Source organism: Canis lupus, chromosome 30 (genome assembly GCF_011100685.1).
Source record: "Canis lupus familiaris isolate Mischka breed German Shepherd chromosome 30, alternate assembly UU_Cfam_GSD_1.0, whole genome shotgun sequence".
Taxonomy (NCBI): Eukaryota; Metazoa; Chordata; class Mammalia; order Carnivora; family Canidae; genus Canis; species Canis lupus.
Window position 1 is genome coordinate 29,488,743 of NC_049251.1, and position 16,036 is coordinate 29,504,778.

A 16,036-nucleotide genomic window follows, 5' to 3' on the forward strand; every position below is an offset into this window, starting at 1 on the left:
TCACCCCAGGAAAGCACAGTGGGGTGGTATAGTTGGCCAGACTATGGATTTGGCAGATGAGCAAGATTGCTTAAAATGTGATTATTTTGATATTTCAGTTGTTACTTTAAGATGGGTTCAGAGACATACATATTTTGTTATGAATGTTATCCTTTAAAATAATTTAGTTACTAATACTTACGTATGAAACCCAGTAAGTGATACTAAGGCAATAAATACAGTCTGGTATAAATGGCATATGATTTGGCCTATGATTCCAAGAGGTAAAAGGATAAGGTTGTTTTACTGGTCTGGGCCATAGTGTCCTCATTTGTGAAATGAGGAGGTTGGTCCACATATCTCTATGGTCCTTTCATTTGTGATATTTACAATTCTGTGATCATTTGTGTGGGACAGAAGAGAACTGTCTTTGTTAATCATTCATTGGTTGTGGTGAGATCTGCTGGAAGATGTTGTTGAGCCCTCTGGTCTCAGTGCTTACACTGCTAAAAACAGGTCCTGGCCCTGCCCTGGTTGATAAAGCTGCTGTAACAATGATGGGCAGAAGCTATTAACAAACTTGGCAACCAGCCTTTTCTCCCACAGCAGTAGTTTTCAGACCGGTTCAGGCAGAGCTTTGCTCCCAGGTCGCTGCTGTTGCCTCTTAATGATACCAGTAAGAACTCCCTCTTTCTCTCTCTTCTCTCTGGCTCTGACTGCTTTATGAAACAAGAAGCTGTTCTGCACCTTTTCTGATACTTCATTATCCTATCTCCCTCAGGCTTTACTGAACAAAGAAATCATAGGGCATCAACTTCATAATTTAGGCAGCTGGAGATCATTTCCCCAGGATAGGGGTGGGTAGGTAGCTCATTCCCCCTGGCATGAGGCAGCATTGCTAAATGGCCTGTGTTTTGTCTGCCAGGCTTAGGCTTTGTTAGGCCCATTCAGCCTTCTCTGTATTTGAGTTAAATTATAGTGGCAAACCAAGCCCCTGTACTTTCAGAAGGGTAGGGGTTAGGAAAAAATGGAAAGTGTGTCATTTATAGTCCCTGCTACTTGCTAATTGCTCAAGGAATTTTTGTTTAATCCACTGTCACTGTGCTTACTCCTGCCAGATCCTTTATTTCCCCTAGTTGCTGCCTTCATGGCCTTCTCCATAGCAACAAGCTCTGTGACAAAAAGGCTATGGTGAGAAATTGAGTAGTTTCCCCTCCTACAAGCTGTACTCTATTTTTTGTTTAGTATGTCTTTAAAAAGCCGAAAAGACTGCTATCGAATACTTTTCTACCCCAATTGAACTCAAAATCAATGAAACTTTTTAACCCTGAACTAATTCAGTGAAAAATCTGCCTTCTACTTGAGTCTGATTATGCCCACCTTTTGAAAATTTTCTTTTATCATTCAGTATATTAAAATACTGTGCATATTCCCATTTACTAAGCTCCCCTCTGCTTTTCAGCTTTTAGCCTGCTCCTTAGAATTATTCTATTAAAATATCTCCCAGAATCAGTTATCACTATGGAGAAAGAATGGATGGAGAAAGTAGAAACACTTTCCCCCACCACTACCACCCCAAGCGCTGTTGCATTAGACACTAGACTGGTCTGCTACCCTGGAGTTTGGGCAGACTGCCCAAAGTATAGAACTAGCTTACATCTCAGCTGATCCTGATACTGATGCACAGGAGTCACAAACCCAAGTGTTTTTGTTTTTATGTTAATAGGTCTTATTGAACAATAACAGATATAAACATGTGCACAAATTATTAGCAAGCAAGTCATCAAGTTTTCAAAATGAACCCACTTTGTGGTATCAGTACCTAGATGAAGAAATGCATTATTACCACAACCCCAGAAGCCCCTTCATTCTTCCCTTCCAATAACTAACCACTTAAAAAAAAAAAAAATCTATTCTGACTGCCAACTTCATGGATTAGTGTCCTCTATTTTGAACATTATAAAAATAAAATCATTACATTGTGTACTTTTTTAATGTCTAGGTGTTTGACATTATGCCATTGAAAATTATCCATGTTGTTACATGTAGTGGTACTTTGTTCTCATTATTTTATAGTATTTCATTATGTGAATATAACACTATTCAGTTGTTGATGAGCATTTGGATTGTTGTAGTTTGGGCTGTTGTGCAAAATGCTGCTGCAGAAATTGTTGTATGTGTCTTTTGAAGACTGTATGTACACATTCCTATTCTGTATATACTTAGGAATGGAATTACTGGGCAGCCCTGGTGGCGCAACGGTTTAGCACCGCCTTCAGCCCAGGGCGTGATCCTGGAGACCCAGGATTGAGTCCCACGTCAGGCTCCCTGCATGGAGCTTGCTTCTCTCTGCCTCTCTCTCTTTCTCCCCTCTGTGTATTCTAATGAATAAATAAATAAATAAATAATCTTTAAAAAAAATAAAAGGAATGGAATTACTGAGCCCTTCAGTACATATCTGGTCAGCTCCAGTAGATATTGCCAGTTTTCATGAGTGTCTGAACTGACTCATAGTCCTACTTCTGATTAGAACCCTGGTTGCTCTGCATTCTTACCAGCACTTGACCTTACTTGTCTTTTTCGTTTCAGCCATCATGCTTGGTATGGTATCTCATTGTGATATTAATTTGCATTTCCATGAAGATCATGAAATTGATAAGATATATTTTCATGTGCTTATTGTCCATTTGGAAATCTTTTATGAAGTGCATATTCAAACATTTTAACCACTTTTGGATTGGGCTGTATGTTTTTTCTTATAAATTTGTAGGAATTTCTTACATATTCTGATTATGAGTCCTTTATCGGGGGGGGGGTGTATAATGTCTTCTATTTTGTATCTTGCCTTTTCTCTTATGGTGTAACTTTAAATGAATTAGAGGTTCTTCATTTTTGTGAGATCTGGTTTATCTTTTATTTCTTTTATAGTTAGTGCTTTGTGTCCTATTTAAGAAAATTTGGGGGGCACTTGGTGGCTCAGTCAGTTGGGCTTCTGCCTTTGGCTCAGGTCATGATCCCAGAGTCCTGGGATCGAGTTCCACATCAGGCTCCCTGCTCAGTGGGGAGCCTGCTTCTTGCTCTCCCTCTGCTGTTTTCCCTGCATATGCTTTTCTCTCTGTGTCAAATAAATAAATAGGAAAGAAAATTTTGCCTTTCCCAAGATAATAAAGATATTCTCCTATATATTTTTTGAGAACTTTACTTTTTAAATTTTTCATATATAGATCTACAGTCTATCTGAGATTGATTTTTCTTTAGGGTATTAGTTGGGAGTCAAGATCCTACTTTATGTATATGGTTACATAAATGACCATAAATGACCCAGCACCTTATTGAAAAAGGCTATTCTCTCCACCATCACCCCTGCACTGCAGTGTCAAATTTGTCATAAGTCAAGTGACATAGGTGTGGGGTGTGGGTTTATTTCTGAACTCTTCTGTTCTACTCATCCATTTGTGGTCTTGTGTGAGTACTACACTGTCTTAATAACTATAGCTTTCTGAGGCTTGGTATCTAGTACTATAAGTTCTCCAGCTTTATTGTACTTCTTCAAGATTTCCTTGGATATTCTTGGGTTTTTGCATTTTCATATAAATATTAGGATCAGTTTGTGAATTTTTATGAAAAAAAGACACACACACAGCCTGTGGAGATTTTGAGTGGAGTTACATTGGCTTGACAAATAAATTTGGGAAAGAGCCGAAGTTTTATCCTTTTATTTAAGCTAGTGTTACTCAGTTGGGGATTGGCATAGTGGTACATGAGATCAGAGCAAGTCAGTGATATCACTTAGGAAGCTTGTTTAAAAGATATGTTGACTGTCCCTTATTCCTGATGTTCTGAATCAGCAGTCTTATAGAGCTTAGCTATTTATTGTGAAACAACTTCCCAAGAAATTATGATTTGCTGCCATCATCACTGTTCTCCACCCATTCTGTTTGAGAGCCACTGACCTAGACTGTAATCTTGGCTAGCAGCAGTAATTCACTGAGGCTAATTGAGGTAAAATCTGATTTAATCAATGCCAGGTCTGCTTTGGAGGCCATATTTCCTAAGACTACAATAACTACCAAAAACTGGGTGGTTTAAAACAAATTTATTATCTCACAGTTTTGGATGCTAGAAGTCAGAAATCAAGGTGTTAGCAGGGCAGTGCTCTCTCTGATGTAGGCAAGAATGTTTCCTGGCCTTTTCTAGCTTCTGGTGTTTGCCAGCAATCCTTGGCATCCCTTGGCTTATAGATGTCATCACTCCAGTCACATGGTTATCTTCTCCCTCTGCCTTCACATCTTCTTTCCTCTGTATGTGTCTGTCAGTGTGGCCAAATTTCCCCTTTTTATTAGGACACTAGTCGTACTGGATTAGAGCCCACTTAAATGACCTCATTTTAACTTGATTGCCTTTGTAAAGACAGTTTCCAGATAAGATCACATTCTAGCTATGGGAAGTTTAGGACTTCAATATTTCTGTTTTGGGGGACACAATTCAACCCAAAACAGAAGCCATTGAAAATTTCAAAATACTTATTGTCACAAGTTAGAGGAAGGAAATCCAGAACCGTTTATAATAATAAGAGTCGTTGCTTTGCAAAGCCGCTCTGGACAGAAGATCATCCACCCTCTGACAGTCTCAACCATTCCTCTCTCTACATTACTATCTCCCCTTCTTTTGGCACTGAAAACTACAATGTGGTTTGGTTCTGCTCTGTTAACAAACCCTGAAAATGCCACGTGGGGGTTACCAGAAAGAAAAAGAGGCTTCAGCATTTAGCTGTTTCTGTCAGCCTCTAGCTGAAGAAGACTGGAAGGAAAAGTGCCTCATGTAACCTAGCTACTAGCCATGTTCTTATCCTGGTTTTTCCTGTTAGGCCATAAAGCAGTAAAACTGTGGACAAGTGTGATTCCATCTCAGCCTCAGGCAAGTATTTCTTCAAAGCTGTCCCATTGAGATGATACCATCCTTCTTATTTCCAGTAGCTTTCAGACAAGGACTCCAGCTGGACAGCCGAGGGCATGATGACCTCTGTTGGCTGCCCCCCAGTGTGGGTACAGTGTGTGGCTACCCCAGCAAGAAGGAAAGAGAAGATGTAAGATTTCAGGGTGTAGTGAGCCAGCCTTTGATGCACTTACCCAAAGTTTCCATGGTGTGGGAACTTATAGATGGGAGGAGAAATTGTATTAGATCTTTACTGTTCCTCCCCAGCCTCCTTGTCCCTACAGATTGGGGGTGGAGTGGCTTACATTTGGTAAATGTGACAATGGTTTCAGCTGCCCCTCTATTATACTTTTGCCTGAAATTCTGTGGAGAGAAAATACCATGGTTATGTGAAAATGGTTCCAGGATGGTGGGTGTTGTCTTGTGCTTTCTTGGTTCATTCAGCCCCAAAACATCTCAGAAATAAGAAACTTAGGACTTTTTTTCCTGTCAATCCCAGGACTGAAGGCAGAAGAATTTGAAGACACCATTTTCTATAGCAGTGGTTCCCAGATTTTGCTGTACATTAGAATGTGGGGGCAGGGATTTAAAGACATGATACTCAGGTCTCACCCAGTTATTAAATTAAATCACACTGTCTGTAGTGGGAGCCAGGTGTCAGTATTTTTAATCATCTAGGGGTGCATCCCATTTACACCAAGTTGAGGAAGCACTGTTCATAAGCTTCAAACATTTTGGCAAAAGACTTTATTCCAAATTGCCTTATGGGATAACTTCAGAGGTTTATACTTAGAATATTAATAAAGGGCTCCTGGGAAATACAGATTCTCTTTGGAATTATCTTCTCTAAGGGAATAATAACCACACTTCTGGCTTTGGGTTTCTGGTTTTGGAAGACTCATACATGACTTGATCCTTCCCTACAGTCAAATTTCTGACTTGCAGATGAATGGATTGCCAGGATAAGTGAGATTAAAAAACAACAACAACAACATAACATCTGGGGATATTGCTCTTAAACTGATTTGGGGTTCTGCCTGCTTGAGGTTTAGTAGGACATCAGAATTTATACCATAGTAAAGCATTCTCTGTAATAATTTTTACCGCAGTAGACAAATTGGGGACTAGTTTTACCTAAAATATGACACTCTGTCAACGTTCCTGATATTACTACATGGTAAACCCATTTTAAAAAAGAATAGTTTTCGGAATATATCCAATTTAGGGGGGAAAATACTTAGGTAGTAGATGAACCACAGATGGCCCTAATTTTCTTTAGTCTTTTCATTTCTGAAGATGACTAAGTTGGATGAATTTCTAATTATATTCACCCTTTTCCTACACCTCTGGTTTGAACTTTAGTTTTGGAAGAAACAGTGCTCAAAATTTGCATAATCTCTAATCACAGGGCAAGATTAAACATTAGACAGTATACCAGAGATCGGCTGTGAGAAGTAAACAATTCCTATGTTCCACCAGTTAGGGTTTCCACAGAGGTAATAGTTTCAAACCAGCTGTCCTCTTGGCGTCCTCTTGTGTAACTCTCCTCTCAGTCCTACCAATTCGTACAGTATACTACTCCAACCCAAGATGCAGCTATACTTACACGTTTCCAGAAACTGTGACTTATTTACTTTCCTCCACCCTTATCTCTACAGAGGACTAGAAAACCTGAAATTAGTATTGACTGGGAGTTGAGATATTTGTTGCAGATGCATCATCCTCCTTCTTGCCCCTACTTCCAATACCAGTTGACAAACATGTCTGTCATTCTTATTGAGAAAGAAATTAGAACTATGCAGAGCCCATTTAACAGGCTCTTCATCAGTTAGTGGTGGCTAAAAAGACCTGTGGCCCATATAAGAAGTATGGGGCGTATAAAGAAGACTTTATCAGGAAAGCAAAGAGAAGAGCACAATTGAAGGCATATTCAACTTCCAGAGACAGGACTAAATTGTACCACACTTGGGCATCATTATAAAGAATGTTAGTAATAACCATTAGTGTTTACTGTTAACCACTCCCGTTGGTGCTGGACATTAGCTTAGTTCTTTTTGTTTCTCTAACCACACTAAGGAAATACAGCTTCCAAGGGGATCTTTTTTGTGGTTATGTGCTTTTTTAAAAAGAAGGGCAAGGGGGGGAAAGGGGTCTTTTAAAAATAACATTATAGAACTGATGTTTGCACATCCAGGAATGAATCCCTTTATATGACTGACTTCTTTCTTAAGATGTGAGTATTAGAGGTCAGTTGTAAATTGCATAGAACAAATGAAATGGTTTGGTACCAAAGGAGTCTTGCTAAGTCCATTTGTATTAAACTGTGCAAATGATCTAATATGTCATCTGTAAATGGTGGGCAAAGTTGATGAGTTGTTGATCCAGTGGGTAACTTTGTTTTTGTTATAAAAGTTAATAAGTTGAAAGTTTGAAGTAGAGAAGGTTTTATATGTATTTTTAGACCAAGGAACTCTCTACTAGGTCACGTTCTAGTAAGAGGAGGAATGTGGAGGCTTAAAAGTCTTTGTTTTGAGCTTTTTTAGACTGCTTTGGATTCATGATGAGAGGCAATAAACTATAATTTCCTTCTGCATTTTCTATCCTACTACTAGCAACTATTTTTTCATCGGATTTTTTTTTTAAGATTTTATTTATTCATGATAGACACAGAGAGACAGAGAGGCGGAAACACAGGCACAGCGAGAAGCAGGCTCCATGCAGGGAGCCCCATGTGGGACTCGATCCCAGGACTCCAGGATCATGCCCCCCGGCCAAAGGCAGGCGCCAAACCGCTGAGCCACCCAGGGATCCCTCTCATCTGATGTTTTTTAAAGTTATATTTTTTGCTGATTTAAAAATGCCTGGTTTCTTAGATATGACACTAAAAGCATGGGCAATAAAAGAAAAAATAGTTAAATTTGATTCCATTGAAATTAAAAACTTTTATTCATCAAAAGATAATATCAAGAGAGTTAAAAAGACAACCAACAAAATGAGAGAAAAATTTGCAAATTATGTATCTGATAAGGGATTAAGGCCCAGAATATATAAAGAACTCCTGCAACTCAACAACAAAAACACCAAACAACTGAATTCAACCAGAGGACTAAAATAGACTTTTTGCCAAAGATGTGCAGATGATCAAGAAGTACATGAAAAGATGCTTAACATTATTAATCACAAGGGAAATGCAAATTAAAACCATAGTGAGATACTTCACACCTACTAGGATGGCTGTTATCACAAAAAGAAAAAGAAAAGGGCAATAACAGGTGTTAGAGAAGATGTAAAGAAATTGGAACCCTCATAGATTATATATAGATGGGAACATAAAATGCCATAGCCACTGTGGAAAACACTGTCCTCATTCCTCAGAAAGTTAAGTGTAAGAATTAACATATGATCTAGCAATGCCATTCCTAGATAGATACCTCAAATAATTGAAAACTAGTGTTCAAATAAAACTTGTACATGAATATAATATTTGTAGCAAAATTATTCATAGTAGCCAGAGGATAGAAACAATCCAATGTCCACCAACAGATGAATAAACAAAATGTGTTGTATACTTTCAATGGAATATTATTCAGCAATAAAAAGGAATGAAATTTTGATGCATGCTACAATGTGGATAAACAATGAAGACATTATGCTAAATGAAACAAATCACTCACAAAAGAACAAATACTGTATGATTCCACTTAGATGAGGTATCTAGAATAGGCAAATTTATAGAGACAGAAAATAGAATGGAGTTAGCAGGAGCTAGGAGACAGAACGGGGAATTAGTGCTTACTGGTTACAGAGTTTCTATTTTGGGTGATGAAGACCTTTTTTTTTTTTTTTTAAGATTTTATTTATTTATTTGAGAGAGAGGGGGGAGCAGGGGGAGCAGCAGCCAGAAGGAGAGGGAGAAGCAGGGAGCCCAATGGGGGATTGATCCCAGGAACCCCGAACCCCGGGATCATGACCTGAGCCAAAGGCAGATGCTTAACCAGCTGAGCCACCCAGGCACTCAGGTAATGAAGAACCTTTGAAAATAGATAGTAACTATAGTTCTCAAAAAATCAATAACAAATATTTATTGACAATCTGGAAAATAAAAAAAGAATTCATAAATCACCCAGAGATGACTACTGTTATGATTTTGTTATATTATACATACATTTTCTTTTAGTTTTAACAAATTGGGACCTGTCTCTATATATTTGTAATCTTCTTTGTTTATGGATGAATATATAATGAACATTCTCCTTATAACCTTAAATTGTATCCTGTAACATTGTTAAAAACCACATATTCCATATTAAGGATGTATCACGATTGATTTAATCAAGTTACATTCCCCCTTTTTTTTTCATGACTTAGATACTTCTGGATTTTCCAACTCTTTAAGAACTGAGCTTTGTTTTTCATATAAATATAATATAAAGGGAAACACATTATGTGTCTCACAGCTTTGCGCTGTTGAGTTTCTGTCCCCTAGCTCTTTTTCCTGTTTCTATCCTCTTGCTGCCTTTTACTTTGACATTTTCTTTTTGCTTCTTGCCTCTTCTGCTCTATGTATCTTCCCCTTTGCCACCAGTATGCAGCTTTATTGGTGCTTCTGTTTCTTTTCTGGTAGACAGAGGTCAAACATAAAATCAATACCCTGCTTCTCAGCCAAAAATAAACCTACAAGTGTTGATGTCTTTCACTCTAGCCCACAATTTTATTCTCAAATGCAATACACAGACCATTTAGTGTTTTACACCTGGAAATGTGGGCTGCTGAGAACCAAGAAAGTGTATCCTCATATTGTGAGACAACATAGTTAAGAATACAGGCTTTAGAGTCAGACTGATTTGGATTCAAATCCTGGCTTTGTATCTTATTTAGCTGAGTAACAGGAACAGATTGCTCTAACCTTCCATTTCTTCATCTGTAAAATAGGAATGATAATAATTTGGAGATTGTCAAGAGGATTAAATATGAGATAATATATGGAAGACTCTTCTAACACAAAAATGGGAACTTTTTAATGAAAAGCAATGCTTTTTACTTTTTATTGAAGTTTAGTTGACATGCAGTGTCATATTTCAGGTGTACAATGTAGTGATTCAACAATTCTGTAAGTTATGTTATGTTCACAGTAAGTATAGTTACCATCTGTCATCCTACATTATTACAGTATTACTGATTGTATTCCCTGTGCTGTACTTTTCATCCCAGTAAGTGGTAACTACTATCTTGAAAACCATCAACAATGGGACGTCTGAGTGGCTCAGTGGTTGAGCGTCTGCCTTCAGCTCAGGGCATGATCCTGGAGTCCCAGGATCGAGTCCCACATCAGGCTCCCTGCATGGAGTCTGCGTCTCCCTCTGCCTGTGTCTCTGCCTCTCTCTATATATCTCTCTGTGTGTGTCTCTCACAAATAAATAAATAAAATCTTTAAAAAAAAAAAAAACATTAAGGATAAATACTGTACTTCCCACCCCCTCCCCCAAAAAAAGTCAGAAAAAGCAACAAAAGATTTAACTTATGTCTGGGACTAAGCCATCTTTTTAAATCATTAGGACTCGGAAACTTCTTCCACAACTTCAGTGGGATTAGAGCCTAAATCTGAACTGATGGGGCAGCCCGGGTGGCTCAGTAGTTTAGCATTCCTCCTTCAGTCCAGGGCCTGATCCTGGGGACCCGGGATCGAGTCCCACGTCGGGCTCCCTGCATGGAGCCTGTTTCTCCCTCTGCCTGGGTCTCTGCCTCTCTCTCTCTCTCTCTCTCTCTCTTGTGTGTGTGTGTGTGTGTGTGTGTGTTTCTCATGAATCAAAATAAAATCTTAAAAAAATAAATCTGAACTGAGTGGGCAGACATAGTATACGATAACAATTAAGGGATGCCTGGGTGGCTTAGCAGTTAAGCACCTGCCTTCGGCCCAGGGCATGATCCTGGAGTCCCAGGATCGAGTCCCACATCACGCTCCTTGCATGGAGCTTGCTTCTCCTTCTGCCTGTGTCTCTGCCTCTCTCATGAATAAATAAATACAATTTTTAAAAAATTTATGATAGCAGTTAAGGTCTAGGATGGTTCATCTCATAAGTGGAAGAGGAAGATGGATGCTTATTGCAAATTTTGCAACAAATTTTTTCTGTGGGAAGCCTGAGCTCAGTGGTTGAGCACCTGCCTTTGGCTCAGGGTGTGATCCCAGATTTCCGGGTTCAAGTCCCATGTCGGGCACCTTACATGGAGCCTGTTTCTCCCTCTGCCTGTGTCTCTGCCTCTCTGTGTGTCTCTCATGAATAAATAAATAAAATCTTTTAAAAAAATTTTGTCTGGCAGCAAGACGTAAATAAAAGGCAAGAATTTGAACCGACTCCAGTTCAAATTGACTGTCAGACAAATTCAGACATTTGCTTTTAAATGTGAGCCCAGTAAAGTAAAATATGTATAGTGAGTTTGGCTTTTTACAGTCAGTATTCACCTTTAGATGAATTTTGAAAAGGTAAAATTGTTGTAACTTTAAACAGAACATCAGAAATATAGGATTCAGTTTAGTTTATTTGTGGTTTCTTTTTAAATTCTAGATCTTTATATTACATTTTAATAATATAAACTCATTATTGCTGAATTTCTTGAACCCTAGCACACACGCATGCACACGCACACACACACACACACAGAGGTACACACACAGCCAATACTCATGCTGCTAGAAATTTGGTGAACCACACAGGGTTGAGAATCAAAAACTAACTGATTCTTACAAATATTCTTATCTTTGAAAGAAGGAAAAGTAGTTGAGGAGCTCCTTTTCTGCTGTCAGCTCATCAGCCAGAAACGAAATCCTGTTTCTATCTAAACCCTGCCTGATGGGTTAAACAGTATTGGGGTTATTCATTCTGTTCATTAGTTACTGAGTACCTGCTAAATATCTATATAGGGAAGAGGAAAATGTAGATGTTATCTATTCTAATACAACATCATTGGGGAAGGTTGGGGAAGAGCAGGTGCCACGTTTTATTGTTTATGTGCATATGTGAAATGGCACAACATTCAAAATTTACATAGACAATAGAAAGTAAGTCTTCCTCCCCTGTCTAGGAGCTCACCTACCTTGAGACAACAACAGTTACAATTTCAAAGTATAGTTATTAATATAATATTTTAAATCAGAACATTTATTTAGAAATAGAAATAATAGGGCAGCCCAGGTGGCTCAGCAGTTTAGCGCCGCCATTGGCCCAGGGCCTGATCCTGGAGACCCAAGATCGAGTCCCACGTCGGGCTCCCTACATGGAGCCTGCTCCTCCCTCTGCCTGTGTCTCTGCCGCGCACGCTCTCTCTCTCTCTCTCTTTCTTTCTCTCTCTCTCTCCCTCTCCGTGTCTCTCATTAATAAATAAATAAAATCTTAAAAAAAAAAAGAACTAGAAATAATATAGCAGTCACAAGGATACATTTTGAGATATCAGGTAAGAAATTACAAAAAGTAAATCATTAATTTCTAAATCAAATAAGTTCAGTCACAGTAGACAATATATGTATCTGAAAGTCTTGGGGTTTAGAGGATTGAAGCGGATTAAGTTTAAAGGAGGTATAGAAAATCCATAGAGGGGAGAAATCCTTAGGCAAAAGATACCTGTACTAGAGTAGAATAAACCTGTGTTAAAGGGTAAGAGATCCTCTCTACAAACTCCAGTAACTTGTCTTTAGCATCTCAACCTCCTGAAAGTAGGAAGCTGGAGACTTGGGCATTAGTAAAGAGAGAGAGACCATTACACAGAACATTGAAAAAGGGGACTATAGAACTTTGAGGAAAAACCTTGCAGGGTTTATGTCTTTACCTGAGAAAATAGCTAACATGATTAGATAGATAACAGAATACTCATTTAGTGTCCAGTACATGTGTTAGGAGGGTAAGAGGGAAATCTTTTGCCATTTTCTTAAAACTAAGAAAAAACTAAAAATTTTGTCTGGTAAGGGCCCAGTAGAACCAATTTGGCTATCTAGAAACAGACCCTTATTTTTTTTTTAAAGATTTTATTTATTCATTTATGATAGACATAGAGAGAGGCAGAGACACAGGAGGAGGGAGAAGCAGGCTCCATGCTGGGAGCCCGATGTGGGACTCGATCCCGGGACTTCAGGATCGCGCCCTGGGCCAAAGGCAGGCGCTAAACCGCTGAGCCACCCAGGGATCCCCCCAGATTTCGTTATATTAAAATGTAAACCTTGGGATGCCTGGGTGACTCTGGTTGGGCATCTGCCTTCGACTCAGGGTGAGATCCCGTGGTCCCAGGATCGAGTCCCAACATCAGGCTCCCTGCATGGGGCCTGCTTCTCCCTCTGACTATGTCTCTGCCTCTGTGTGTGTGTGTCTCTCATGAATAAATAAATAAAATCTTAAAAAAAAAAAAGTAAACCTTTATTAAATCAAAGAACATGTTGAACAACTTTGCCTAAGGCTAGTCCTGTTTACTTTCAAATGAACTGGAATGAAAAGAAATTTATACCCGTCACATTTTTGCCCTGTAATGCCAAATAGGCAGCTTTGTTTTCTAAGATTTGTGGAGTTGTTTCTTTCACATTTGCTTTGTATATGGGAGTTCATTTTCAGGGAATCTGATAACTGAAGTATTTTCAAATAAATATAGGCAAATAACTATACCACCAAAATAGAGCCCTATTAATGCGTACAACTGGCAGATGCCATATAATTGAGAACCAAAAAAGATCACTTTTGGCTAAATTATAGGGTTCAGTTAGTTTTCAGCTTTTCCCAAAAGGGCAACTCTGAGTAAGGCAGTTGAGCAGTCCACAGTAGCTCTTTATTAGCCTAGTTAGGTGTTCCCAGCCCACTAGCATTGGAGGGTGAAGATTGTGACAGAGCTTTCAAGAGGACTGACTCTACAGGAAAAATGCATCCTTGACATAGCAAGGATATGAGATGACCTGAAGGTTTGTAAGCTGCCCTGGCAGTAGTAGCTAATGGAGGAGGCCCAGCCAAAAGTTTCTCACAGGTGTTCTCTAGATACCAACACTGTAGTTTTCTGTAGATGCTCTCCTCTTGAGGAGGAAGTAGAAGCTGTTTTGTTTTATTCACGTGTGTTACCTCTCTCATATCTTTCTCACTAAGCCTGCTGTCGCCACCTATGTACAGGAAGTACAGTTATTCAAAGTATTTTTTAAAAACAAACCAAAAGGGAGCTCCTGGGTGGCTCAGTTGGTTGAGCACCTGACTCTTGATTTCGGCTCAGTTCATGATCTCAGGATCTTAGGATCAAGTCCCATTCCAGCTCCTTGCTCAGTGCAGAGTCACTTGAGATCCTCTCTATCTTCCTCTGCCCCTCCCTCTGCTTGTTGCATGCACCTTCTCTCTCTCAGATCTTTAAAACAAACAAAAAAAAAAAATAAATAAAAAAAAAAAATAAAACAACAAACAACCTCATAATGTGAAATCCTAGAGTTCAGTTCACATCCCTCTATCGTTATGTCTTATTACCTAAGATACTGAAAGTCTGTATAGAATGCACAAAATGGCTGTTCCTAAACAGGGTTTCCATTTGGTCCAAATACTTAATAATATGTAAGAGTCTTGGGTGGCAGCTATATGGATGTCCAACAATTTTATTTTAAACCAATCCTTAAAAACTTATTGCTCGTCCTTATATAAAAAAATTATTGCTTGTCCTTATACAACTCTTTATTTCCTTAAACAGGTTAGAATATTCATTATCTACACATTCCTGTGATGTGTTGGATTAGTAGTGGTAAGCGTTACTAGTAATGATGTCTTCTGCCTTATACTAAGAGTTTTACTTAGTATAAACTTTTTACTTTTTACGTCATTGTAGATTATAAACTTCCTGGAAGCAGAAACTGAGAATTATTCAATCCCATTCTTCCAAACACACACAAATGGCACATTGCTTTGAATTTACAGCTCTTTGTAGGTTGGATGAGAAACCATTGGGGTTTGAGTTGTCTGTGGTTTTAATTTCTTAGCAATGTCCAGGATTTTTCACTGCCCAAGACTGGGAACCAGAGGGGAATAAAATTGGTAGAGAAGTTATTAAATTGCTAATGAGTCATAAATTACCTCTTACCCTTTACATAATGTTGAAGGAAACTTCAGTTATAAAAGATAATATGGTTGCTCTAGCACCATCTAGAGGACAGCCTAGAAGTGTTTAAAATTTTATTTTACAACTTTATATCAGTTCACTTAAAACTAGATGCCACATCCTTCCTGTCTTTCCTCTTTTACTAAATATATCATGTTATGGTAAGGTACAGTTAATTCAGCTATTCAACCAAACTTTACGCTGTCTTTATCCATTGCTACCTGATAGCATGTTACTTTTTTGTGTGTTTACCTGTTCCAGCCGGAGTGTAAGATACATGAGGATAGGATAAGGACCATGGCTTCTACCATAGCCCCTAACTACTAATAGGAACTTATTATATATTGATTAATTAATGATAGGTATAGACATTACAAATAACCTCATGGGTTAGATCTAATATAACAGTATAGATGATTCTTAACAATGTAATGCCAAGTTGGAAAAAAAAAAAGGAATGAAGTCTGTAACATAATCCTATATATGTAAATTAAAATACACGAAATTAAGACAGTAATATACATTTTATATGCATATATACAAACAAAAAATGTGTACATTAAACAAAGAATGGCTATTGGAAAGAGGCATAGGAATTGTGTAAAATGAGTCAAGTGATTAATAACAAAAAGAGGGTGAAAACTATAACCTTCGTTCTTAGCATATTTAGAAAACAGTAGATGAGCAGCAGTTGTTTGTTGGGGGAGAATAAATTAAGCAACCCAGCGCACACCAATCAAAAGTTTCTATCTTATTTTCTATCTGTAACTTAATGGATTAGTGTACCAAACACTTTAGTATTATTAACAAGTATTTATTTAGCAACAAGTATTAGACTGAGTAAAAGACTTAAGGTCTTTTTCCTACTTTCTGACACAGCCTCAGCTCATCATTACATTATTTCACTCATGTGTATCATGCTCATGGTAAATTTGTAAAATCTTACCTATTCTTCCTTCTCTGATCTACATATACTCCATGGCTCTACCACAGTATGCAGCACATGTCGTCTTTTTGATTA

The 16,036-nt window shown here is 38.3% G+C and overlaps 1 protein-coding gene across 4 annotated transcripts in view; it reads left to right on the forward strand.

The window, feature by feature from the left end:
- ZNF609 (zinc finger protein 609) overlaps positions 1-16,036 on the forward strand; it is a 209,190-nt gene that overhangs the window by 163,280 nt on the left and 29,874 nt on the right. The window lies entirely within an intron of this gene.